Genomic DNA, 27,424 nt, shown 5'->3' with positions numbered 1-27,424 from the left:
GGTATCCGGTAAATGCAATTCTTGGAATCGCAGTCCGCGTTTGGGGGCCTGGTTTTCGTGAGGCTGCTACGGATAGTGTTACCGGATCTGAAACAGGTTCTAATGTTGTACTTGGAACCAATTCTTCTTATCCTCTCCGATAATCCTCTGATGTAGGGAAGTGCAAGCACTGGTTGTGACGGCTTCTCTTCCTTGCGAGGCTCCTGCTGTCTTTTAGCCAAAGTCTTTTCTACCATCGCTTTGGAGTATCCATTCCGCTGAAGATCGTTTTTGATGATGTCTAGTTCCTTCTCGAGACCTTCCTTTGTATTACAGAGCCCAAAAGCACGGTCTAATAGAGTCTTGATGATTCCTCTTTTTGTCGATTGATGGTGGTTGGATTCGTGGTTCAGATACTGTCCCGTATGAGTGGGTTTTCGGTATACAGATGTTTCCCACTTAGTGTCGGTCCTCTTCACCAAAACGTCTAAGAATGGCAATTCATTGTGGATTTCCTTCTCCATTGTGAAAGTGATTGAAGGTCTCACGCTGTTGATGTGTTTCAGAAAGGCGTCTAGTTCAGTATTCCCATGGTTCCATATTATGAAGGTGTCGTCAACATATCTCAACCAGACTCGAGGTTTCTTGTGGGCTTCTTCAATGGCCAGAGTTTCAAACCACTCCATATATATGTTGGCTATGACTGGTGAAAGTGGCGATCCCATTGGTAGTCCCTCATCTTGTGTAAAGAATTCGTCCTTCAGTTGGAAATAACAGTTTCGTACACAGCATCCTAGTAATTCCATAATTACTTCTATAGGTAGATTCGTTCTCTCTTTCAGGTTCCCGTCTTCGGATAGCTTTCTCTGTATGATTTGGAGTGCTTCTTCGACCGGAACGTTGGTGTAAAGGCTTTCCACGTCGAAACTAATTAGTTGATCTTCCTGTGTGACTTCAATTGACCCTAGTAGTTCGACAAAATGTCTTGAATTCTTCACAAAAGTATTTCAACGACCTATAAAATAGTCATCTCTCGGAGGAATCAGTCCAGTCATCACCCGAAGACGATTGTAGATACCAACAATCGAAACGTCGTGAACTAACGTGACTTGGAATCTCTACACTTTTTTATTTTTTATTATTTTTTATTATTTTCTTTTTGCATTCCTTTAATTTTTATTTATTCAATTATTATATTTTTACTTGTAGGTTACTTCACTATCATTTCATTTCAGGTTTATTGTTGCTTAATATAATTGTTATTTTCAACTATTCTTTTTTAATTAATCTCTTTTACTTGTTTCAGGGATTTCAAATCATTTTATATAGTAGACAATGGAAGTCCGAACTAGTGAAATTCACATATTTCTATATTGATATTATCAATAGTGTTGGGACTGTCGCAATTGATATTTTGTAATTCCTGCAGCTCCTTTCGCGTGCAAAAATGATTTGAAGAGTGAAAACCACTACTAGAAATACTTCGGTAACAAGATTTGTCCGGGGGAGAAGAAGTAGAATCATCATTTTCATTTGTTTTCACTGATTTACACTTTACAATGTTAGACATTAGGCTTTCATTTCTAGCTAAGGCCACTCTACTTGTCGACATTATAGTGAAATATTATTTCAGCAAAATGCACTATTTATAGAAGTGGATTCTTTGCACTATTTTTATTTATTAGCAATTCCACTCAGCACTCACTCATTTACTGAACTGACCACTACCATGTTACGCTACCTTAGAAAATATAAACACGATTTGTGACACCGACAAGAAAACAGAGTCACTACTAACATATATCAATCGATGAGTTTGTAATAAAAAGGCGGTAATTGACAACATTTTCTGTAGTTACCGCTTTCTCACTAAATATTTACTACTTGCCGCCTTTTAACTTCCTGAACTGATGACGCTCCGAACTTACGGCCAATTTGATTCGCCTTCTTTATCTATACTGACTACTTTTACCGCTTTTGAACTTCGTATATAGGTTGAAAACAGCCACACCAACTTACCGACCGTTAAACCTGAAAATCACTAAAAATTGTAGTTGCATCCTTTTTACTAACAAACAGTGAACAAAGTTGTGTAACACAACCTTGTTCACTGATGAGTTTTTTATCATACATCTTCACTCTTTACACCCAAATGATATTTTTATACTTCAAATTCAGGTGGGAATATATCGAAATTGTTTTTACGAAATTTTCGAATTCTAGACTTCTGTAATTATTGATATTTTTTTTATTTATAAAAATGTCTCTTCAATTCACTAATGTTAGTAAAAATCAACTGACGCTCAACAAACATGGGAAAATAAAGGAAACAAACACAAATGTTGTATTAATGATAGGGTTTTACGGTGCTACAATTGAAGTTTTCGTGAATGGACTGCGATATGTCCTTTTGCTTACAAACCCCACCCCCATACCTATCGTCTTCTTTATCATATCATCTTTCTCAAAGAACAATCGGCAGTGAACGTGATAACATCCAGCAACTGCCGGAACACACTTCTCACGGGCACCATAGCAACCGTAGAGGAACTATGATCTCCGAAGATTTATCCTGCTTACTCCTGATGTACTGAGAATGCGTAACGGCAGGCGCTGTTGCCAAATGTAAGATACTGATCTGGAAATGAAGACGTCTTTGGGAAAACTTGGTTTTAGGACAGGATGTTCTGAAGTTTTTATTTACATAATGACTATATTTAGATGAAATATAGCGTGCATGGATGTGGAATACAGGTGTGGGAAACACCATTGCTGTAATAAATATAAATAATGATGTTGGGTTGGTGAAGCTCGAATAAACGAGTGCCGAGTCAAGTACTGAAGAAAAACACAAGGTGAATTTGTTTTGTTTTGAATGATAATTCGCTAGTAAACTATTCAACCAGCGAAAAATATGGCCATTACCCGCCAGGATGAAGTTTATCGACACGATCCAAAGTCTAGTGTCGTAAATCATTCAAGCAAATGATGGTCATTTTTCGAGACTAGAATACCATACTTTTCCTATGACATTTCAGAAATATTTTAGAATAAGATTCTTTTGTGAACGATATCTCAAATGAAAGTAATGTCTATAAATTTCGTAACAAAAAGCAATCTTGTGATATACTGTTTGGAACCTTTGGTGTAGTAATGAATATTACTGGAGTTTTTTCCCAACACCAAATCGTTATTTTTACACCTCGACACGTGTTTCGATCACCAAGTGATCATCTTCAAGAGGAAGATAAAACTAATAACTACTCAAAACTGAAGCTACTTATACTAATCAGGTACATCATACAGGTAGGTAATCAGTAATACCACCCATACAAGTGTACCACCCTAAATTAATTTTACAATTGGCCTTTCTATTATTTACAATATGACCTTATGTATGTTCAAATGTTACAGCTATATATAGAACAATTTTCAGCTATATAAAATTAGTTTCACAATATTGCCTATCTAAATATACATAAGGACATATTGTAAATGATAGAAAGGCCAATTGTAAAATTAATTTAGGGTGGTACACTTGTATGGGTGGTATTACTGATTACCTACCTGTATGATGTACCTGATTAGTATAAGTAGCTTTAGTTTTGAGTAGTTATTAGTTTTATCTTCCTCTTGAAGATGATCACTTGGTGATCGAAACACGTGTCGAGGTGTAAAAATAACGATTTGGTGTTGGAAAAAAAATCTAGTAATATTCAAAAAACAATCTGAAAAAGCATTCCAAATACCTATTTAATTTTTTTGCAATTTTATCCAATTTGAAATAGTTCAAGACTTGAACGAATAGATAAATTGATGAACGGTTGATGGTGGAAATTGAACACGCAACCTTTGAAAACGCTCAGAATCTGGGGGGAGTAGGGTATCATCATATTGAATTTAAGAGACTCAAAATATAAATTGATGGATGTAGCCGTTACTACGTGGTAGGAAATCATCATGAAAATCAAAAAATTAGACCTCCTATAATTTTATACTGTAACAAATTAACGAATTAAATGTTTCGAACAAATTTATTTGTAACAATATTTCACTATCACAAACTAATTTATATTTAACACCTAGCAACTTATGTATTTCTTTGTTTAACTGCTCGATTCACCTTCTAAAATTCAACCGTCATCTCTGGACGAGAAGTGGGCCTTATAATTCGGTAACGACCGTTTAAGATTTCTCTAGTTGTTTTGGTACTCAACTAGAATTTAACCGGCGGTTGTCGACTGCATTCCTTTTGAGGTGATGTCATGTGTTTATTCGCTGGCCGAGATATCGATCAGAGGCGGCTTCAGATTCGTTACATTGCCCTCTTCTTAAAGACGTTTCGCCACGAAATGTCATCCTTGACGTGTGTCAATACCTGTAGGACTCCTCATATCTGCACTGTGAAGTTCGATGGAAGTTACACTCCACAGTTTTCTCGGTCGTTTAAGATGGCTACCGCACACCAAAATCTTGATGCCGCTGGATCTGAATGTCGTTTCCAACATGCTTCTCCCAATTATCCAGTCCAGCCTGTCGAGCCCAGAGGCTAATTTCGGGATTGCCAAGTTCACAAGATTCTGGTCGAGCATCGTGTCCCTCAGTCTAGTAAGACTTCTCCAGACATCTTCATTTTGTCTCGAGAATGCTTTTTGGTCACTAAGTAGAAAACGTTTCTCTGACCCTTCTTCAACTGTAGCAGTCCTTCGACTTTTGAAGTCTGTTCTCGTAATGTTTGGAGCTGACCGAATTTTTTTGTTGAATAACACAGCGATACCCCTGGACATTTGGAGATCCTCTGCCACGCAGTGAGGTAGTGCGTAATCAACTGGAACCTTGAAAAGGTCTCGTGGTTCTTCGTGAGTTACCCCATGTACGACCTGCTGTCCGTTCGAGTATAACGACATGAACTTCATTTCATCCTCTGGTAGTCTGAGGACGCGAACTTGGTCGTGATTTCCAGGATACGGAACCAGTCTATTGAAATGGACGATCCTAGGCTTTCTTCGAAGTGGTTTATGGATTCGGTAGACGAGGATTCATCTTCTTCATGATTTTGTACGGATCTTCCCACGAGTTCAACTTCGGTGATGAACCACGGCGTCGCTTAGGGTTGTACAGCCAAACTAGGTCACCGGTTTCGAATCCTCCAGCATTCGCCTTGATGTCATCGGCCTTCTTTCTTTTCCCCCGCAATGTCTTGTTCTGGCGGCGTCCCAAATTTCAGATCGCAAGGAAGCAGCAGCTCTCGGCCCATTATAATACTGGCAGGGGTTTGGCCGGTTGACTTGTGCACTGCCGAACGATAGCCCAACAGGAACAGGTAGAGGTACTGGTCCCAGTCTTTTTGATGGTCAGAGACTACCTTGGACATGTGGCGGTTTATGGTCTTATTCATTCGTTCCTCCATTCCATCGGAATGTGGATGTAAGGCTGTGGTTCTGGTCTTTGGAATGTCCGACAGTTTACATATTTCTTGGAACTGGTTGAACTCCTTTATCAGGATGTCAGCGACGGTGAAGGCTTCCTGGTTGGGCAATGCATATGCTTCTGTCCACTTACTGAAGTAGTCCATGGCTACCACGATGTATTTGTCCCCATGGTCGGACTCTGGGGACAGGCAGTCGATGGCGATTTTCTCAAAGGGACTACCAACTTTATACTGGCGCATTGGAGCTTTCGGTCGTATTCGAGGTCCGTTACTGGCAGCACATACAGCACACCTTCTGCGCTAGATCTTGACGTCGACTTGACAATTCACCTAGTGAAACCGTTGTCATACTTTCTGGAGGGTCTTCGTTACTCCCAGATTTCTTCCAGTGATTCCATTATGGATTTCTTTGAGCACTTTCCGTTGTCTGTTCCTGGGTACCACTGTCTGGCGCCTTTCTTCTCCACCATCTTCAGACTCCAACACCTGCTTCAGAACCCCGTTTTCCAAGGTAAGGGAGTTCAATTGGGCCCAGTAGGACTTAACCGCTGGCGAATAACCTGGTACCTCCTGCTACGATAGTCTTTGATTACTTTTCTTTTATCCCATGACTAAACCAAGATCCGGGTCTTTCTCTTGGTCTTCCTTGATCTTATTGTCTTTCCAGTTGTCGTCTACGGATGTAGTTCTACAAATAGCTGCTTCCTTCTCTTCTGCTCATCGAGAATATGAGCAGTCATCGGAGCATGGTCTCCGTGATGAGGCATCTGCGTTTTTATGGTTAGTCCCAACTTGATGTTCTATTTCGAAGTCAAATTTTCGAAGTGTCTCGATTCAGCGCGCTACTTGGTCCGTGGGATTTTTGAACTGCAGAAGCCATTTGAGAGCTGCATGGTCCGTTCTCAGCAGAAATCTTCTTCCATACACCTTTGACAACGACCAACAGCTCTCGCCTGGTGATACAATAATTGCGCTCTGGTTTACTGAGCATTTTGCTGAAGTAGCCAATAACTTTCTCCTCCAATAACCGTGAACTGCCACAATCCTTAGCCGATAGTGAAAGCTGTCTTTTCTCAATCTTCTGGGGCCAATTCAACTTCTCAATATCCACTCTTCAAATCCAAAGTCGAGAAAATCATTGGGCCGGCTAGCGTGTCTAGGGTGTCGTCGATTCTTGGAAGTGGGTAGCTGTCTTTCTTCGTCCCATATCGCTGACTATATTGTCTGCCTCTTCTTTCTGGGCAAGAGAGAGCTGATTGCCGAATTGGTCGGGCATTTCCAGTGTCGATTCTGTGCTGAACCACATTTGTTCTGCCGCCTTTGCCTTCTTCAATATCGAAGATTTCCTGGTACTTCTTGACTAACTTCCTCGATTTTAATCGGTGAGTTGATGGTGTGTCCTTGGAGGAAATGTCAGTCAACTTCTACAACTCTTTAGGCAAGTTGTTGGCTTGGCTAACCTAACTGTATACACTCCGTATCACAGAGGAAATGGGTCTTCAAGGTCACGGGAAAGTAGTTGACATTCATGGAGTACAACTCCATCAGCACGCAACAGGGTCTTTCCCAGTGCGATTCCTCATCCAATTTTCTTATCGTGTATCTTGGGCTCGAACATTACCACTTTGCTACTACTCGCACTTCCGTCTAAGCGAGCCTCTAGGATTGTTTCAGCCCTCTCAGGTACGCACACGTCTTTAGCCAACAGGACCCTGATCATCTCTTGGCTTCTCCTATGAAGCACTAGCTCTTCGCTAAAAGGTAGGACGACGTCTTGAAAATTCAGTCAGAATCCCCTGGAATTCATTATGTCCATTCCAATAATCGCATCGTCCTCGATGTCCGCCACCAATGCAAGATGGTTCAATTCAGTGCTGGTAGTTCTTCAAGTACAGTGGCTGGCTTAACTGTTGCGGTGCTTAGCGTCCAGCTTTACGGTTCAATTCTTGCCGGTATTTTACCAAAGGTTGGTACAAGATAGGTTCTTGTCGCACCTGTATCTAGCAGCATGGTCAAGGCTCGTTGTTGATGAGGCCGTCTACGAAAACACCTTTGCCTTGTTGTTGGAGAATGGCAACATATGGGGCTTGCTGGGTACAGGCCGACAATTGCCCCTTCTCATCGACCACCTCTAGTTTTCCTGATTTGGTATAGATTCTTTGAATGCTGGACATTTGCTACATACATGCCAATTTTCCCACAGTTCCAGTTTCTTATTTGTTTTCTCTCAGGCAACAATTCTTTCATTACTTTTCTGATGTTGGTCACAATATCACTAGGCACTTGTTCATCTTCCTCGATAGCTCGAACTGTGCTCTGGCTCTTGCAGGATTGTTTTGCAGCCTCAAACTCCAGAGCGCTTGCCAGTGCATCCACGAGATGTTTGGGATGAGATTGCCTGAACTGATAATCGCTCCATTACATTTTCTGGTGTAGCAGGATATGCCAGACGAACCAATCGAGCAACGTTGGCTTCAAATTCCTGTAGAGATTCTCCTGATCAATTTATGTTTCCGTAGTCCGATACTGTCCACTTTGCGAAACACAACGAGTCATCAGTCTCTACGCGAACAAATAAGTCTTAGAGTCAATTTCACCGCAATAAAAAAATTGCCCACCACGCGCTCACAGATTCATTTTACAAATCCACTTCTGATCACCAATTGTAAAAAATTTACGAATTAAATGTCTTTAACAAATTTATTTCTAACAATATTTCACTATCACAAAGTAATTTATATTCAACACTTAGCAACTAATTTATTTCCACTATTTGAATTCCTTGTTTGATCGCTCGATTCACTTATATATCGGTATGGACCGTTCTAGATTTCTCTAGTTTTTTCGGTACTCAACTAGAAGTTAACCGGCGGTTGTCGACTGCATTCCTGTTGCGGTGATGCTATGTATTTATTCACTGTCCGAGATATCGGTCAGGGGCGGCTTGAGATTTGTTACAATACCTTTTGTATCTGTAACTAAACAAAATATGTTACAAATTTCTTTATTTCTGGTTGTTTGATCTGGGGGTACATTATTCTGTTCACGTACAAGCTTTGTTTTTTGACTAACTTCTGAATTGTGTCTGAGTTGAAACCATTATTATATCCTACCTGCATGATTATTTTAATATTAAAGAATAGTAAATGTTAAGTAGAACGTCTTCGTTACAAATCCGCTTCCTCTGCCTTAAAAGAAATATATGGGACGATGATATCTTTTTACATATATTCTGGTCATTACTGTACCAATTTAACGAACCGTCTAGTTGGATTCCCAAAAGATTTACAGAACTTCCAGTTCGTACATTATTATGACTGGATACGATAATGGTTTGAGTTTTCTCTCTATCTAGTTCAAGCTTATTGTAAGTGTCAGTTTTATCTTCGATTGGGTCGATAGTGGTATCAATAATTTCATCCGCATATGACACCATATCATAAGGGTATATGTAAAAGAACATGCCATTTATATAATTTATAGTAAGTAAGAGTGGCGTCAAGACACACCCCTGTACGACACAATGTAGATTTTCCTGTATTTTCGATTTGCCGCTCCTTGAAGATACATGAGGGGTCCAACTATTACTACTGCAACACCTCAAAACCTGTCTGTATCCAGCGTGGGATCAGCCAGGTAAGTAGTCATTTTTCTATTACATTTACCATATACTACTTGTACAGGAACTTTGGGAGACTTGAATGTTTCGAATTTTCAATTCGAATTTTTCATTTTCTCAATCTCTCAGAAACTTTCACCAATGATGTTCTTCAGAGATCCAAAAAAATGCTGTCCTTCTTTGAAAACCATCAAATTAAGAAACAAAACATTTGAGCCAATCCATAACTTCCTGGATGACAAGGCAGAAGCCAAGTAGAATTCAACACTACTGAAAGACAGATACATCTGTTTTCTTTGAAGAAGTGAATTTGACGAAACCCCCTTGAAAAATGTGGAGGCATACACTTTTTCTGTATTCGTCGATTGATTGGATAGATAAGTTAGGTTAGGTTAGCAGCAGTGAGCAGTAAGAATAATGCTACCGATTTCGATGGACCTTCGGCGAAAATTCTGCCGAAATCGATTACGATATATAAACGCTAGCATATCGCCACAGTGGAAGTTACAGTGCGGTACGCGAAGTGATCCAGTAAGGCGATATACATTCGAATAGTAGTCGAAGTTTTAGATGAAGTTGTATTTAAAGTGAAATAAAGTTAAGTTTGATCATTCAGTGTAGTCAATTATGGATCAACCTACGAGGAAAACGTGACAATGTGAATAATAACAAAATACTAATCAAATTGTGGTTCGACCACAGGCTCTTATCTATTAACTTTGAGAAAACCTATTACGTACCATTCAGTAGTTGTGACAACTCTCTACCAGAATATGACATCAAAATCTCCAATACGGAAGTCATCAAACCCACAAAGAAAATAAAATATCTTGGAATAATTTTAGACAGAAATTTCATATGGAACCAGCACATAGACCACATAGGTAAAAAACTACGTTGCACACTTTACAAATTCAAACGGATAGCAAACATACTCAAAAATAAAAAATTATGTTATATAAGAGTTTAGTAGAGCCCCATCTGAGATATGGTATAATTGGTTGGGGTGGAGTGTCGAAAACTCATCTACATTCCCTTGATGTTATGCAGAAGAAATTTATCAATCAGATGTATCCTACGGAAAGATTACGACTACCCTAGCGATCTACTTCATTCAAAATCTGGAATATTTGATACCAGACAGCTGTTTTTTATAAATAATACTGCTGTACAGCATTAAAAACAAAAAAGAATTAACTACTCATCACCATAAATATGCTACACGTCGGAATCATAGTATCGTAATACCATTAATGCACAAATCAGTTGGGCAGAAATCCTTCCGGTATTTTGGACCAAAACTCTACAGTTTCTTTACTGAAAATTTAAGATGCGAATCAAATCTCAAAAATTGTATGACAAAGATTAAATTATTTGTAAAGAATATACCACGAGCAGAGCTACATAGACAAATACAAATTCAAAGACTTACTTCCACGATTGTGGATATATATTGTGTATAGGTATTTATTAGTAACTTTATTTACAAAAATGAGAAGTTGAAAAAAAAATTACAAAATTGAAGAAACTAAAAGTTAAACTTTCTCTCGGTTATCTCAAAGGCGCGTATGCTTCTCCACTCACAAGCGACTTTGGTGAAATTGGTGACACGTGTGAATCGTTGTATTTGTGCCACGCGCTAGTATACGGGTGTCTGCAGTATGCTGTATAATGTCCTCTGTTAGTAGTCCCACTGTGATTTAAAAGTGCATATAGATTATAACAAGTAGCCACATTTTCTCCTGCAAAATTGTCCATATCCAATCCTTCTAGAGGAAATTCGATGACATCATTCAATTTGCCTTTACTTTCCGTTGGAGAGAATTGTGTATTGATTTGTTTGTAGTCAGGAACCCTTATGATTAAAATCTCAATATCCATTGATTGTTTAATTTATTTATATAATGTCCAAATGTGTCCAGTTTGAAGTTATATTCTTATCTGTATCTAGTACTTATTTCAATACATTGATTGGTTTTATTTATTTATATTCTTTTTAAATGTAGCTATTTTGAATTTATATCTTAGTGCTTAATTTAATGCATGAATCTCATTCAATGTCAGATTCAGTATTCTCATTCCTTACACACAGGTAGATCATTTTGCCTCATAAGATGTATTTTATCTGTTCGCTGTTCGTTTCTATATGTACATGTATGTGTACTGTAAACAATCTTAAGAAAGTGAATAAATACATATTACAGTCCAATTTATACAATTTGTTATTCAATTTATTTATTAGTGGTTGGTTCTCATGTTTTTTACGATACTACTTTTTTTATGATCCTATGATCTTCATGGTTTTGTGATGTTACGATATTCATGCTTTTGCCTGGCAGAACTTAAAAGGTGGAAGATATTCTCACGGATGATTTATATCACCACTACGTGCTCTCTATTCCAAGCCCAGGCACAGAAAAAACCGTTTCGAAACTTCATCTTCCACACATGGAATCGGTATCTATTCAAAATTCAAATAATTTTGCCACCTGTTAAATAATTCATATACACAAAGCTCACCAATTCTAAGTATGACATTATTGAAAGTAGATATCTCTCTCTAAACCGCACTTCTCACTCTACGTTACACTTCACTATTAGAATAAAGTCTATGACTGAACAACAGAAAGAGAGAACTAGTTAACACTACCGGGTGAGTCAACAAGATTCCCTGGGTCCATTGGTGTCAGAGAAAACAATTTTTCGAACGGTTCAATTTTTTTCTGCAGTCATATCAATGAATACTATCTGGGTGTTTCAGCCGAGTGTGGCCAACCAAAGTTATATTTTTTTTAAATAGAATACCCAGTATATGAATAAGTCATTCGATTCCATATTTTTTAGCTGTCTAAAGAATTTTTGATTTCGAATTTTCATTGCGGCATTGCCAAGTCATTCCTAAAAAACCTATTTTGCAGACAATATTTTCTTAATTCACCACCTGCATGTCTACAGCAATTAAATGGGAATGATTAGTCAACATCACTATGATAATTTCTGGAATCTCAATATATAGGGTGCTTGGTAAAACCGGTCAATATTTCACTACATTTTTCATCAGAGGTATACTATACAAAAAACTGATATTTCACAAATTATATCAAGTTTTAGAATATGTGGTAACCACAAAAAAATGTATTTTCTTACGTTCACTTACTCAACTAATCGCTAGTACATTCGCATTTTTCATACCATCTAGTGATTAACTATCAGCGGTTTCAACGGTAAGAAATGCGTAAAAATCCTAAAAAATACTTATGCTGTTTTTTTCTTCGAAAACCCAGTCATTTTAGACTGACATGAAAAAAAGAATCTCGGAATTTGTCAGTAACGCCATGTGTTGAAGTTTATTTGGCGTATAGATTGAATCATTTTCATTATGAATTATGTATTGGAAAATGTAGTGCAAATGATCTATGCTTTGGGGGAAAGTGACGGAAACTGCATGCTTTCATCTAGGATTTACAAACAACAGTTCCTCAAAAAAAGACAACCAGAAGGAAGGGCATTGCAGGTTCTAAAAATAAGATTTGAAATAGCTGTTGATCACGAGAAGTTCGAACGTGTCTGCCCTGTAACAAATGAAGAGAATACATGTTAAATGGCTCTTCAACTTGTTGAAAATCCCCATGTGAGTACCCGTGACCTGAACAGGGAATTAGGATATTCTTAAACCAGCGCGTCTCGAATGATACGAGCAAGCAAATTTCATCCTTACCAGATGGAATTGATGCAAGAGTTCAGAGGAAGATATTTTGAAAAACGTGTTCAATTTTGCCTATGGGGCTTAAAAAAGATCAATCAGGAAAATGATTTATTACCTGAACCATCTACAGCGTTGGTTACTAAATGTTGGGAATGGAATTCTCGGAAAAAGAGTTAACGGTCTGTATTTTTTGGATGGGCTTCTTCACTGGAAGAAAACATGTAAGATTTTTTTTGGCACGAGTTTTCGAATTTGTTGGACGGGGTTCCATATGGAACCAGACTTAGAATATGGCTACAAAACGATGGTGCACCACCACATTTTGAAACTGAGGTACTGTAATATCTCAACGATCATTTCAATAAAATATTGATAGGTAGGGCTGGACCTGTAGCGTTGCCATCCAAATCACCTGACCTGATCAAAATATTTTTTTTTTTATGGGGGTATATCAAATGGATTGTTTACCAAACTTCTCTAACATCTATAGAAGACATGAAACGAAGAACTAGAGCTTTCAGATAAATCCCAGAGAATATGCTGGAACGTGTAGGGAATTCGTTTAAAAAAAGACTGACATTATGTGTTGCAGAAAATCGTCGCCATTTTGGATATCTTTTGGACTCCTCTATTCAATAAAAAAATATTCGTTTTTGTTCATATTGAAAAATGCTTCAGTAAGTGAACGTAAATGAAAGAATTTTTCATGGTTACAACAATTAATAAAACTGGGTATAATTTGTGAAATATCTGTTTTTCGTATTGGATACCTAAAATCAAACTGCCAAAAAACTATTAAGTTCATCGATTACTCGTGTGCTCCACCTAATGTTTACAACTTGTAAACAAAGCTCTCAGGGCCTGTCGAGAGTTTTCTAATTAAATTAATCGGCAACAACCCTTAATTTTCAGAAACTCTCCGCTTGGCGTGTTTACGTTCCAGTCGAGAAAACCACACCGTAACCTTTGGCAACACTGTTCAGGAGCTGCCGTGAGCTCTCACACACCCCAGCCAGTGCTAAACACGGAATCAACTTGGCGGGATTGTGTAATTGTTCGCGATTTTGTTTCAAGTGGCTTTTGAACTCTGACAATTAGACATAATCGTGTTGACAGAGTAGGAGGATGGAAACATTGCAGTGTCTCAAGTAAGATTATTTGCTTTTTTACAGCACTTTTCATTCATTGTTTTGGCGAAGGAGAATAGGCGCGCAATTGAGAAACAAATACAAATGGGGCGCACTTTGACATCGAAATGCGATTTATATTGTGTGGGAGTTGGTTCCTTTCTCGCCTTAATTGAATAATACTCCAGAAATATATACGACACCATGTTTTCTTAACACTTCATTGTTGGAGTTCCACTTAACATTGTTAGTAAACATTGTTAGAGGAGTATGCTTATTATGTTTATTGTTGGAGATAATCTTTTGGAAGTGACAATCATTTGATTACTTCATTCGTGAAATAATCAATTGACGGAAGATAGAACTGGAACCTCTGACTCAGATGATTCAGATCTGAATTTCTTCCATAGACATGATAAATATGTGATATTCTTCTTGGAAGAATATATCAGAAATTGTTTGTTAGCCAAAAAATTTTTGTAGTTTAAAATATTGACATAAGCTCTACTCGTTGAAAAAATATTTGAAAAACTAGGCATGTCAAGCCTGAAAGAGGGCATTCAGTAACCAGTAAGATCTCCAGATCTCAAGCTCCCTGATTTTTATCTAGTGAATATTTCAAAGAAGGAGTCTATCGAGCACAAGCAACGACAGAGGAAGACTTAATGTATGCATACATGCATGCATGTATGCATGCATGCTTTACAAAAATGTTCGAATTGATTTAGTTTCCTGTTCCTTTAACTATTGAAGTTTTCATGCATCCTTCAAGAATTCAATTATTTCCAATAGATATACTCCATTCAAAGCCTTCATTTTCTGCAAGGTCATGGTGTGAACTATTCTAAAATGACCCTATTGACAAGGTGTTGGATTGGGAAAGAAATTAGAAAAAATTGGAAATTAATAGAAAATGAGAACTCGCTATTCTCAAAAGTACTTATCTGAAAAACTTTCCAATTCCATTTGACCGAGTAGAAGATATTTAGTGTTGACTAAACTCATTTTGTGTCAAAACCCCACTTTATTAATTTGCAAAGCACCCAGTTTGAACTCAGTTGATTGCATATTTTTGATAACAATTTTTTCGAGGGATAGATATCATTTGAGTGGAAATATATAGCGAGTTTCTTAAAGAAAGACACAACTTTGATACTTTACATGTTTATTGTACATCTTTTGAGTTACTATTTGCTCTTGTGAAATAGCTTCCATAGTTCTCTGGTTTTCAAAAATATATCAATATAACACCATTTATTGGCGGAAAAAACCGATTTTTACGTATGTTTGCGATAGAAATGAAAGACATGTTAAAACAATTTCGTAGGAATACCCTATTATGAATTGCTTGTAATTCACAATTTTTGTAGTCTCGAGGTAAGGCGTAAATATTATTCATTTCTTTTTTTATTCAAGGTCATAAACAATATCATCACCTGCTGTCAACTGTTACATATGTTGAATTTTTGGGTTCCTAGACGGTCACCTAGGAATAGTGTTACATTTTATCTCAACACTCCGCGTATAAATATAATGAAAAAAGCTCCAATTTATACAATGTGCGATACCTATAATCCTGTTAGTCATGTCCTAGATATATTCAACTGCTAGATTATACAAATCAAAAGACATTTCTTAGCTAACTGAGAGTTTTATTTTTATTCATACGCTTGCAAAAGCTGGAATGATTCTGCAACCGTGTTAGAAATCACACGTTAAAAGGTAAGACCTCGTTAGTCCTTAGCTCGCACAAGTTTCTCGACTTCTGAGAGTTGTCGTTCGTATGGGGGCGAGACAGATTTTTTTTTGTTCATTGTGGAATATTTTATTTCTGTTATTAGCATTCTGTTATTAGCATAAGCATTCATTGTTTCTTGGGACAATACACTGAATTTGCCACTTGAAAAAAAAAACAATTTTCAAAAACATTTTCCTTCCTCGGTACCGAGGTAGCCCCAGTGTTAGCGAAATGCGCCTAGGAATAAAAAAAATGTTTGTGAAAGTTGTTTGACTATTATTTATTCATTTCATACACTATTCTACAGGATGAGCCCAATTACAGAATAGGGAGTAACAGTGGCTTTTACAAATATGTACTTACATAATATAATTTGTGAATCTATATAAAAAATAAAACTGTCAGTTAACTAAGAAATGTCTTTTGATTTGTATAATCCGGCAGTTAAATATATCTAGGACATGACTAACAAGAATTACTTACAGGTATTGCACATTGTACAAATTGGAGATTTTTTTGAGAGAGTGTTGAGATGAAATGTTACACTATTTCTAGATGTCCGTCTAGGAACCCAGAAATTCAACATATGTAACGGTTGAGAGCAGGTGATGATATTGTTTATGACCTTGAATAAAATAAGAAATGAATAATATTCACGCCTTACCTCGAGACTACAAAAATTGTGAGTTACGAGCAATTCATAATAGGGTATTCCTACAGTAGGATACGTGCTTTCAAGTTTAAAAGACATATATTTTAGTAAGCGCCTCTGTAGGGCTTCTAGTTGATTTATATGAACCTCATAGTAGGGACTCCACCCGACAGATGCATATTCCAGCCTAGATCGAACAAAAGTGAAATAAAGCAATTTCAATGTTGAAGCTTCTTCGAAGTCTTTTATATTTCTAACTAAGAATCCATACATGCGATAAGCTGCTGTTAGGGTAGTGTCAATATGTTTATTGAAAGAGAGGGATGAATCAAAAGTAACATCTAGATCAGTGAGTGTGTCTACAGAACTTGATTGTTTATGACGTAGTTGTGTAAATTAAAGTTCTTTTTCACTTAGTAAGACATTACATTATATTTGGATATGTTGAGAGATAGATTATTCTTCCGACACCATGTAGCAACGCGATTTAAATTCAGTGCGAGACGTTCGCAATCATTAGAACATGTTATTTCGTGATAGAGTTTCAAGTCATCTGCATATAAAAGGAAATTGACATCAATCTCAGCTCCAATATCATTAATGAACATATCGAACAGTAGGGGTCCTAGATTTGATCCTTGTGGTACACCAGATGTGGCTATATATTCGATAGACTTGAGGCCATTGAGTTGGACGTACTGCTTACGGTTGTGAAAATATGATTTGAAGAGGGTAATTAATTCATTGGATAACTCAAAAGTCAAAAGCTTGTTGAGCAGGATACTATGGTCAAGTCTGTCGAACGCTTTAGAAAAATCAGTGTAGATGACATCAGTCTGAGACTGACAATCTGCGATACATTGAGTGATTGTTACAAGATTGGTGGTGGTTGAACGTCCTTTTATGAAACCGTTTTGATTGGGGCTAATAATGTTGCTGACATGACAATAGATTGTCTTCTCAAGAAGCATCTCAAACACTTTAAAAAATTTGCATATGATAGAGATTAGTCTGTAATTTTTTATCACACTTTCGTCTCCTTTTTTGAAAATTGGGCAGACTTTCGACATTTTCCATATTGATGATACATTTGATGTTTTCAGGCATATATTAATTGGAGTTGTTAGTGGTTCAACCAGAGCTGAGGCACAATCTTCAATGATAAATGCTGGAATATGATCGGGTCCCGCAGCAAATTTAGGCTTTAATTTTTTTAGAGCACGATAAACATCTTTAATTCTGAAGTTTCTGATTGCTAAGCTGAATATCACTACTGTTGTTCGCATGGTCACTTAATGTTTACACTATACAGTGTGGTCCAACGAAAACTTAACACCTCGATTTTCCGGCGTTAACATGAAAATGTGGAAAATCGCTCGAACCCGTCAATTGCTGATTCGAGGGGGAACAACTTTTCCGCTGTTTTCATCCCCGTGACTTCAACCCCCTAACGGGGGTGAGCACAACCCCTTGATTTTGAATAGGGATGAGGGGTGTTGAGATACCTCATTTTGAAGATCTTATCGTGTACTATCTGCCCGTAAAATTTCACTTCAAAATATCCATCGATAATGAAATAACAGCGAAAATAGTGAAAGAGGCAATATGGAATTTATCTCGAGAATATTATTCGTATCCGACGCATTTCAAAGGTATTGAGTGGTCAATTTTTTGTCCAAAAAAGTAGACGGACCTTGTTTTTGTACCTTAGTCTATCGTGAATTGTTAAGAACGGTACAAGTGTGTACAAGCGATTGTAAATTTGTAGTGGAATTAAAATGGTGTATTCCGTAGAAGAAAGGGTGGAAATGATAAAATTATTTTTCCGAAATAACGACTCTGCGCGCACAACAGCGGCTTTATTTAACGAACGACATCCTGGAAAAAATGTATCCGCTGCTTACGTTGTGCAACTGGTTGCCAAATTTGACGCTACTGGGTCAGTTGGAAACAAAAAGAGGGTGCATGAAAGAGACGAAGCGAAGGACGTGGCTGTCTTAGGTCATATAGCAATGGATCCGACCGTTAGTACTAGGAAATTGTCCGAGGTATCTGGTGTTTCACGCACAACAATCATGAGAATCCTGAAACAACATAAATTCCATCCGTATAAGATACGATTGGTTCAGGAACTGAATGAGGATGATCCCGATCGCCGACTCCAGTTCTGTGAAGTGATCAGTGAAATAATTAACTGCAATCAAAACTACATGTTCGATATCTGTTTTTCGGACGAGTGTTCATTTTACCTTAACGGCATTGTAAACCGGCATAACTGTCGGTATTGGTCAGATGAAAATCCACGATTATTTCGTGAGGTGTATACACAGCGCCCCCAAAAATTAAATGTTTGGGCGGGTATTTATGGAAATCACATAATCGGCCCTTTTTTTCTACCCGGTAATCTCACAGGCCAACTTTATCTCGATCTATTGGAGAACGCTATTTATCCAGCCCTCGTGCAAGTATTGGAGAATGCAGAAGACCATCAAACGATCATTTTCCAACAAGATGGCGCACCACCTCACTTTGTTCAACCGGTGCGTCAGTTTTTAGATGACAATTTTCCTCACGCCTGGATTGGAAGAAGGGGACATATTGAGTGGCCACCCAGATCACCGGATCTGGCTCCACTGGACTTTTTTCTATGGGGTCACCTGAAATCCAAGATTTACGCTACCCAGCCTGAGTCACTGGATGATTTGCGAACTCGGATCATTAATGAATGCCGTCAAATTACACCAGACATCTTGAGTAATGTACGTGAACGTTTTCAGCAAAACTTATATTACTGCATGGAAGTGGATGGTGCCCATTTCGAACATTTAATAAAGTAATCACAAAAGTACGTACTCTTCCACTCTTTTACCTGTCATGTCGTTATCGATGGATATTTTGGAGCGAAATTTCACGGTCAGATAGTACACGATAAGATCTTCAAAATGAGGTATCTCAACACCCCTCATCCCTATTCAAAATCAAGGGGTTGTGCTCACCCCCGTTAGGGGGTTGAAGTCACGGGGATGAAAACAGTGGAACAGTTGTTCCCCCTCGAATCAGAAATTGACGGGTTCGAGCGATTTTCCACATTTTCATGTTAACGCCGGAAACTCGAGGTGTTAAGTTTTCGTTGGACCACACTGTATAAGAACCATTGAAGAAATCTGCAAAACCATCAAGAATATCTGAGGGATTATCGAGTAGCTTGCCTTCATGTAACATTTCATCTCCGATTCCATTCGTATATTTTGACTTGTTAATGAATTACCAAAACTTATTGGGGTTATGGATAATCTCGCTCTCAGTTTTCCGAATTAATTTTTATAAGCTATTCTAATGGCTGCTTTGATTTCTGCCCGAAGACGTTTGAATTCGTGAAAAGCGTGAATTTCGCCGTTTCTTTTGTATTTACAACCAAAATTTTGTTTTAGTTCCAATTTTCTTTATAAATACACCATCAAAGTAGGCTGCAAGTAGCTGCATTGCGAAACGCATTTAGAAACGTCTAATCGAGATTGAGGATCAGCTCATACATGAGCGGAAAGTTAGCTTTTTTAAAATTGTATGCATATTGGAAACATGATGCAAATTTATTCTTCGAGTTCGTTTTGAAGTTCAATTCCTATGTTATTTCTAAAGCAGGATGATGACCGTCCTCTTTTACTAATGGATCTAGGAATTTTTCAAAGAGACAAGTGATTGCAGGATAGTATTACCTACTATTTTATAATAATAAGGGAGCCCAAGCGGGGATTTTGGGATTCACTAAAGCGTGGCAGATTAATATACAGGATACCTTGTACCCGGTTAAGTACCTCCAGCAAATATGAGTCCCATATATAAATAAGGCTGCCTGTGAGGGATAAAGGATCAGATTAGTATAAAAAAATTGATCATCAGAAATTCTCGAGCGCGTCAGACTGAGGTAGGGTGAGTTAAATACCTGCTAAAAAGTGTACATTCCAGTAATCTGACAATTTGAGAGTGACGTAAAGAAAGGGAAGGGCAGAAAAGTTGTTAAAAAATTACGTCATTTCGACATTCCCGAGAGTAACTGATTTTTTTTTATTTTGAAAGAAATAATTCAAGGATAACGAAAAATATATAATCTGACAATTTCCGCAAGCCGAAATAACAGAAATTCGTCGATAAAGTTTAATGCGTGCAGCTGTGTGATACCTATATTTCCCTCTCCGAGTTTCTGTTCCTCTATTCTCTATTCACTTTTTCTCTATCTATTACTTTCTCACTCCGTCCCCACTCTGAATTCTGTTGCCATGACGCCATCACAGCTGATCACAGAGACTCGTTCATGATGAAGATGAAGTTGATGAATAATTAATCAATTAATTGATGGATGTAGCCGTTACTACGTGGTAGGAAATCATAATGAAGAAAAGAGAAATTGAACTTTCTATGTTTTTTACCACTTTTATTTGTAACTAACGTTACTGCAGTCTCGTCCTATAAGGACATTTTCAAAGTTATACAATATATAAGTTTGAAAATGTCCTTATAGGATGAAACTGCAGTAACGCAGTAAAACATAGAAAGTTTCATTTCTATTCTCTTCATCAATTAATCAATTGATTATGAAAAATTAAATTTTTTTGAGCTTTTTAAAATCATTTTCTTATAAATACAAGTATTCTACTTAAAAAACATATTTGCATGCTATTTCCTGAACTTTTCAATTAATTAAGTTCAATGAATTGAACATTTTTTTTTGAATATTGTTTTTGTCAGATTAAACGAACCCCTCTAGATAATCGTCAGATTATGAGACAGCACGTCTAAAACATAAAGATGAACCATATATATCTCAATCTGACGCGCTTGAGTATTTCAAAATGGTGAATTTTTTTTGCACATTATAATAGTGGCCGCGAGTTTGCGTCAGATCGAAATCGTCAGATTATTGAATGAGAGCTTTTTTTTGTTGCACTTAACAGCCCCTTAGAAAATCTGACGCGCTCGATTAATTTTTTTTCTTTTCACTTTCATCCCTCACGTACAAGCACCCACATCATGCAAACGATCAAATTAACATACGAACATTATTAAAAATACGTAGGACATTGATGCTGTCAATATCTGACGCGCTCGAGTATGTCCATGCAAAAGTATTTTTTTACATATTTGAAAATCTGTAGCCGCTTCCCTCACCGATGAAAAGGTATATATTATATAACATTTTTTATTCTTATCATCTGAGCTTTGCAACCTAATATGTCTCAATGACGCTCGAGTAAATCCCCATTTTGCATCGTGGGCTCCCCTGCTATAAAAGACATTGTATATAATATTTTGATGAAGCTTCCGTGTAGCGAAACGCATTTCGAACAGAATTTATTATGAAAATTATATAAATATTATCATGGATAATGTTATTGATTTTCATCAAGTAACGATTCAAACTATTCATTATAATCAATGTTGTGACTGTAAAACTCATATCATAGATGATAATTATCGACGAAGCCAAAACATTTACAGAGTTTTAATATAGAATAGAAAAGTAAACATGTGTTCAGAATGCCATTATGATTAAGTTCTGTAACGATACCTCACTTGTACCGACAATAATTTGCATGACAAATTACAATCGTACCGGAAGTAGGGAACAATTCAAATCTGTCGTCGTTATATTTTTGCACATGTGACGAACTCTTCATATGAATGGTACCTATTATGTATACTGAGAAATAGTTGCATCAACAAAGAAGATAAGAATAAATCTGATTCATAATTGCTCGTAATTCAAAAGTAATATGAGAAAAGAACACATGAAATTTTCCAAATAGTAATCTAAAAATGAATATTCACTTTACTGAACACCGAATAAAATCAATCCAATTATATCATTGAAAGACATATATTCATATATTTATTAAATAGACCTGTTATTAAAAAAGTGGAGTTTTTACCAACCTGAAGAGAAAATAATGACAAAAGATGTTATTATTTTTGTATATTATGAGTGACTTTTGCTTAAGAAAAGATTGTTTTGGTATTATTATTGACTTATTGAAATCATGAATATTAAAAAAATCATTAAAGAACAGACCTTTGAAAAGAAATAAACATTTCTTGCCGTTTTCTAACCGTATTTTGGATAACTTCAGCAAGCCAATTTCGCATTCATTTCAAGCGATTCATGAAATGTCTGATGAAAAATCTGAGAGTATAAGTGAAAATTTAATATTCAAATTGAAAGAGGTATATTTTTAGGAGAGATTAGTTTTTGAAAAAAAAAGTTTTGGCTTTTAGTTTCTCTATCTTCATATAGAGAATATGGGAAGGCCTTTTCTTCCAGTTTGTGTCTGAAAGTAACTTCTGTGACACGTCTATCAACGATTCTATTATTTTTTTATCTGATCAATACCGTAGATTGCAATAAGGAATATTGTCTTGAAATTATATGCTGCTTGCGGGAAGCAATACGAAAAAATTTTTCGGTGTTATTGACAAACAATTTATGGATCACATGGATTCATCACTATAATACACCTGCTTGTTTTTGGTCAAAAACAACATCGTCATCATGCCTCAGCTACCATATTCTTCAGATTTGGCCCCCTCCGACTCTCACCTGATCCCAAGATTGAATAGACCGATGAAGGAAACATAATAGTAATCGAATAATTATTGAATATTTTTTGAACAGACAGCATATGTTGACAACCATAATCATTATCCCTGCGAATTACGTATCATACAAAGAAAAGTTTTATCGGCCTCCGGTAAATGAAATGCAGTTGAGGATATTCCTAATTCCCCAATTGAAATTTTCAAAACCCCACGAAGCAGCCCCAGTTAGCAGCATTTTGAAGGTGTTATCTTTCATGTCTGAAAAGGGATATTACAATGCAAGACGAAATGTAATAAAAATGTTGATATCAAACCAAACTGAAATTTGCTGCTTTCGATAATAATAATAATAAGTTTATTTGAAGGTGGTTGACAATGTTTCGTAGTGCATTTCATCAGTTCGAACTTCCATTGTCTAATATGATATAAATTGATTTGGAATTTCTGAAATGATCTGTAAAAAATTAAAAAGATTAGCTGAAATAACTGGAATTACAATGAAATGTCATACAAGCAACAACCAAAAAATTTATCTTTTAACACAAGCAGATAAAATTTAAAAATTATTAACAAGAAATGAAAATTAAAAATATAAAATTGAAAGATTCCAAACCAAGTTACTTCACGACGTTTTGATTATTAGTATCAACAATCGTCTTCGGGTGATATCACCTGGTGACATTAGATATTTCTTCTTTGATTTGCTCTATTACTTTCTTATCAAATTTTGGAAAATTATTTTTACGCCTGATATTTCGTTTCAATTTTACCCAAATCAACTCGATGTGATTGAAAACACCAAAATAGTCTCAGTATGGTGTGTCCATACTTTTCAGCAATACTCTCAAGGGCATACACTTTTTCAAATGTTTTTGTCTGTTAAACTTCAAGTAATTGGTATTTGGTATAGTAATCTTGAAAATACAAATTGGTATCCATCAAAAAACTTTTTATTTCATCTTTCCTCGAATTTTTATTCAGTACACTAATACACTATTCGCATCCAAATTTGGAATCAATATGTTTCCTTTATTCCTTGAAAATATTAGCTTACATGTTTTTATGATAGTCTACATTGCATTTCTCAAGTTTTTTCCCACATAATTTCAAAGAATTCAGAACCCATCCTCTACTTCCTCAGCAATGCACAGTGATTAGTCGCCATCCTTTGTATGCATGCATGTTAGGCGTACACATTCTCAAACCATCAGTCCACCCTTTCGTAACTGTGCCGTGAGTGTCATACCAAGTTTCGTCCAAATAGAAAATTTGCCGTTGTTCTTGTCTATATTCAGTTATTTTTTCTAAGTATTTGTTATGCAATTCCACTATTTTTCTGCTTTCCATAACTGCTTAACGTTTGTTCATTATTTTAAATCTAAACCTAATTTCTTTATCCAATTGTGAAGAGTTTCATCACAGCAGCTTACGTTATGCATTGCTTTTGTAACAGTCGTATACTGTTTTTTTCAATGATTTTATCAGATGAACATTTGAAGGTTTTAGTAATCCTGTATCACATCGCGTCTTGCGTTCATAAGGTTTGTTTTTGACTATTTTACGTACAGCTGAGAAAGGAATTTCAGTCAAATCTTATGTTGCTTGTGATAGTTTGTTTCCCTTGAAACCAAACTTGAGATGAAGACTCTGATATACATTGAAACATACTAGCTGTATTTCAATATTCAAATGCATCTAAATCTCGTTCACTGGTATCTATTTTTCGCATTGTTTACCATCTCTATTGGAATCACTACACAGGAAAAAGTCTGCGTTGTTATTACTATTAGTATTTGTCCAAGGACGCCTCATTTTAAACAGATAACAAAAATTTCAAGTAATTATAACTGCACCAATATGGAATTTCAATACTTATATCGCGATCAGTTCCTGGACTGAATTGATGACACAACGGCGATAACCATCCCCGCATTCCCCGGTTTCTATTCGTCACCGTAACATGAGATCGAATTTAATTTTATGACTCTTCAGCCAATCATCAAACTCGGTCAGTAAAGATTATCCAATACGAACCGACAATTCTTCAGTCCACGTAGACTATTTCGCAGCCGGTTTATTTCTGCATATTGTTTTTTTTTTGGCATTTGAGAGTGCCGTCATTTCTGAGTGTGCATAATACCGTTTACTTCGACTATAGATTATTGAATCTGAAAGAAATTTTCAGCTTGGTGAGTGGTCAACCTCTTGTTGGTCGTTCAATAGGAAATCCGAACGATTACCGTTATTTATCACCAGAAACTATAGCAGGTTCAACTTCTATCTCATCTACATGGAGTATGTCGTATAATCGTTGAAATCGTGATCGTTCTCCAAAAGGTGGCACGCATAGGTGGAATTGGTCTTCTTCAGTCCAAACCTTTTTTATGTTTACCTACTGTCCAAGAACTTAGATTGTAATTGGTTTACAAGTTCTACCTGTTATGTCATTTACTAATAACCAATCCGGTTAGGTACCTACTACTGTTGTACATAAAAATTGTAGCATATTTTGTAATATCAATTTCTACCGAGGAAGGTACGATGTTAGCGAAACGCCTCTAGAAATAGAAAATGTAATATTTCTCACGATGAATAACTTCATTAGTTATGAAATCGCATGCGATTCTTGGAGTTTCAAATTCATTGAAAACGAACAGTAACAAGAAAGACGTCTGAATTACATATTCCACACTATACCAACAAAACTCTATTCGGGTCGATTGTTAGGAACGTATAAGCTCATATTCAATGTTTAACAAAGCAAAACCTGTTAATGGCACTATTATACTGAAAATTAATTATAACGCTCTCGGCTCCATCTGAATAGGGACGATCGATTAGAGTTTCGAGTTCAATAATTCAGTTAAGTTTTTCTTACCATTGATTATCGCTTTCCTAATGGAAAATTACCAGATCCAACAAACTCTTGTTCGAAAAAGGAAGTCGTTCAACCACTGAATATTTGAAAATATTGTCGTACAACAAAGTATGCAAGTAAGTAGAATACTAAATATTTTCCAGGTTCTTTGGCCGTGGTCTGCAGGTTTTCACGCCTGACTTTTCGTCTATTACTGCGGTAGGCAAAGGCGATGTGGTAGAGTACCAGAGTTGGTGCTCGAGATGTTGCTTCCATCGTTCCGACCTCATTCACTGCGATACTGTTATTTGACTCTGATTTTATATTATCATTGATGGTGTCCAATAATTCCCAGACATTTCCAGACCATTGAAGCGCCAGATATGATTTGGCTGTCTTCAAGAATATAAATCCAGTCTTTGATGCTTCAAATTAATATTTTTCACGCCCTTCGGCTTGAAAAACAAATGTGTAGCGGATAGCTGTAATTGAAAATTTCTCCAGTATATTCCAATTGTGCACCAAGTGTTCCTGTCAGGCATGTTCATAGAAGGACTGTTCATCATCCACTCTTCAACTGTGAAGGTTGTGTTTGAAGTTTCTTTTGCTGTCATGTGGTCCATGTACATGATCAATAATCAAATTGGCTCTCGAATTGTGAGATAAGGCTAGATCTAGGAATGTTTCCGATACTGATATTGATATGGTTTCCACTACTCTCATTTGCATCGTCTTAGTTTCGTAATCTCAGGAATTTGGTTATTTTTGGTCACCAAACCATTGAAGCATACTTTCACGGGTTCATCCAATGAGTAAAAATGATACATCAGGACTGGTTTCACACCCCAGTCTTTTTATAAACACGTCTGACCACCATTAGTGTTACATCTGCTTTTCATGTCTGGGATCTTTTCATTCCAGTGTTATAAAGATTCTACAACCTTTCTATCTTGGTCCTCTCGGTGCTACTTTGGTCTATTTGGATGAGCACATTCTTTATCGCTTCTTCTTGTTCTAATATTCAGTTCCCTCACTCTATTAGTTTCCTTGTCCTGGACTACAATGACAAATTGTTTGCATTACCCAGTACGGTATGAGCAATATAGTCCAGAAAATGCCATAGATTTCTTTGGGATGAATTGAGTTGGATTTTAAATCCCTGACTCTTTCGTGCTCTCTGCCTGTGATATAGGCTTAGTTAAGACTCTGAGAGATGCGTTGCACGGTCGAGACTAGTTCTCGCCGCCGTGTTCTTTGTTGAACTCCGTTTCAACTCGTAGCTTTCCGAGGTCACTAGCTAGTGACCTTACCTCGCGGAGATGCGAGGCCTTTTGAAGCGGGAAGGTTCGTCGATAGCGTAATCTACCTAGTCCTGACTAGGGGGTTCTCATGAGTTTCCGCAATTTCGAAAACTCCTCTATTTCGGGACTGTATGGTTGGGAGATTCAGATCCCGTCTGATGTTTGCGTTCCATACATACCACGGAGCGTTTGTTGCCATCCTTAAGATTTTATTCGTGACCCGTTCCAGAATTTCGACGTGTGTTTTTGCTGAATGTATCCAGACTCCTGAGGCATACATTATCATGGGTTTGAACACAGTCCTATAAAGTAAAATTTGTTTTTAAGATTTAGGAGAGCATACAAGTGTGACATCCCCGCACTCACTCAAGTCTTCACGGATTCGATGTGCTTGGGCCAGGTAAGCTTGCGGTCTATAGTTAG

General features: G+C 36.9%; 1 protein-coding gene across 3 annotated transcripts in view; it reads left to right on the top strand.

The window, feature by feature from the left end:
• The first annotated feature begins 13,739 nt into the window (after positions 1-13,739).
• Positions 13,740-27,424, top strand: part of nemy (cytochrome b561 family member no extended memory) — a 306,149-nt gene continuing 292,464 nt past the window's right edge. For 2 of the 3 annotated variants that reach the window (XM_074180147.1, XM_074180146.1), the window contains exon 1: positions 13,740-13,883. The gene's annotated coding sequence lies outside the window, so the exon portion shown is untranslated. The remainder of the gene's footprint in view (positions 13,884-27,424) is intronic. The other variant, XM_074180148.1, reaches the window with a different exon arrangement.

Source organism: Leptinotarsa decemlineata, unplaced genomic scaffold, assembly GCF_025532065.1.
Source record: "Leptinotarsa decemlineata unplaced genomic scaffold, Ldec_3_MD MMD2_tig00026294_RagTag_RagTag, whole genome shotgun sequence".
Classification (NCBI taxonomy): Eukaryota; Metazoa; Arthropoda; class Insecta; order Coleoptera; family Chrysomelidae; genus Leptinotarsa; species Leptinotarsa decemlineata.
The sequence above is the reverse complement of the archived record's forward strand: the minus strand, read 5'-3'. Positions and strand labels throughout refer to the sequence as shown.